The 2,096-nt window shown below is 33.0% G+C and overlaps 1 pseudogene; it reads right to left on the bottom strand.

The window, feature by feature from the left end:
• Positions 1-325: 325 nt before the first annotated feature.
• On the bottom strand, positions 326-1,798 carry LOC145833076 (ubiquitin-conjugating enzyme E2 J2 pseudogene; annotated as a pseudogene).
• Positions 1,799-2,096: the final 298 nt, after the last annotated feature.

The raw sequence follows: 2,096 nt of genomic DNA, 5'->3' as shown, positions 1-2,096 counted from the left end.
AAATAAAATCGAAATCATTGTAGCTTTAGCAGCATACAAATGAGAAACGTGTTGAATTAAAAAAAATTATACAGTTACCAACAACCTTTCGATAAACATTTAAGTCGCAACTCTAAATACTCATTACGACTTATTTTTCAATTACCTAAGACAAATAAATAAACTAGTTTAAAACAAAAATTCAAACCAAAGTTGCAACCAGAAACCTAGCAGCTTTAAAGCAGATTTGCTTATACAGAAGCGTCACGTTACTAGCTTTGTGACACCTACTGTTTTGTAACAGCAGGATATGCAAAAGCTTTGTGGCAACTACGCTCAAAATATATTAGCTGACGTTATCACAGACTTCTTCTTTGTTTTCGGATCGTTTCTTTTTGGCGCTCAGCTTTTCATCGATTTCTTTCTTTACGGCGGGAAAAAGTTGACCGAATTGCAGATCGTTGCTGCAATGTTCAAGTGACGCCACTGCCAATCGTTTCCTTTCGTCTTCCGATCTGGCCAATCCTCCGATGTGGTTCGTTTCGTCCTCGACCATGAAAGATATGAGGCCTGTGTGACATCATACAAATTAATATTTGAATTGAATATATCAAAAATATAATTCATTAAAAAAAAAAATTATGACAACTAAATGTTTCTTTATTTTTTGAAAACTATTTTGAAATTACATATTTTTGCTAAGATTAAAATGTTTTTAACAGCAGGTCTCAGAAAAGACTTGTGTTGTTTGAAAGTTTTAGTTAAACTTGATCATGTCTCCAAAATTATCCTGATTAGTTATAGATATAACAACGTTACTGTATTAAAAGTTATCATTACATTAGTTATTAAAAAAAGTTTAGCGTGGTAATTGTCCTGATAAAAGATAAAAATAAAATTAAACACTTTTACAAGGAAAATAGCCACCAATCAAATATCTACAATTGTGGCGATGTTCCATATACATTATCAAAACAATTGCGGTGATACATTGTTTGTTTTTCAAACAAGGTTAGCGTTGTAACTGTTTATTAAATCATAAAAAGAAGACAACTTATCAAACCTCTGACGATTGTTGCGATGTTCCACATCGGGCTCCACTTTTCCGGGTGGAAATTCGACATCGACAGGCACAAGCTTTTGTCGACCTCGAACCTTCCGCTGGGTGTCGCCATGCGGATCTCTGGCGGACTCATGGGATAGTTGGCGGGAAAAACGAGGACCCCGTGGTAATACCCTCCTTCGTAAGGCGTGTCCGCGGGTCCTTCCATCTGTGGGAACAAGATTAACAGTTTTTAGGGAAAACTTTTATTAAAAAAAATATATCAAAGAGTTTATTAAACGACAAAAAACTTTTAAAATCTGTACACTACTTGGATGCCTTTTAAGGACTTGTCTAGATATAGAATAATCTTAAAAGAAGCTGCTGTACTTTAAACTTCTTCAAAGTAGTTCACTTGATTTATTTATAAATTAAGCGTAAATCAAATAATCTAAAACTAAAATATAGACCCCTTTAAACCAAAACTACGAGTCAAATGTAGTACTTTAAAAAAAGGAGCAATCAAGTATTTAAATTAATCTCGCTTAGCTGCTGCCTTTCCAATTATTAAACGTAATGTTGCTTTGTCAAACAAGTTGTTTTTATTTGCAAAATGGCTTACAAACTCTTTCTAGCTTGTATGTGGTTATCACTTACACAGAAGTGACATTCATGAAGGTTGCTGTCCAGCGGTCTGATTGCCTTGACAAAATCAATCCGTTCCTGCCACGCGTGCAGATAGTCTTTTCGCAGCCTCTTTTCAGATTCTGAACCCATTTTATTGTACTAGTTTCTGTTTATTAATAACGCTGTTTAAATGAATATTTTTGAAACTTATTTTAGAGAATCAAAACTCATTTTCACGTACAAATTTCAGTTTGTAAATATGTCTCTTAAAATGATTTTCTAGATTAATATCTATACATCAAACCACTAACAGTTATTTTTATGTTTGCATGGTAGTTTATGAAAGTAGAAAAATATTTTTATATAATGAAAAATAACAGTTGATGTATATTTTATATATATCAGAGCTTGTTTGTAACGAAAACAACTCCAATTTTTTAGCGTGTTT

The sequence above is a fragment of the Thalia democratica genome, chromosome 4, assembly GCF_965202585.1.
Source record: "Thalia democratica chromosome 4, ktThaDemo2.hap1.1, whole genome shotgun sequence".
NCBI classification, from domain to species: Eukaryota; Metazoa; Chordata; class Thaliacea; order Salpida; family Salpidae; genus Thalia; species Thalia democratica.
The sequence above is the reverse complement of the archived record's forward strand: the minus strand, read 5'-3'. Positions and strand labels throughout refer to the sequence as shown.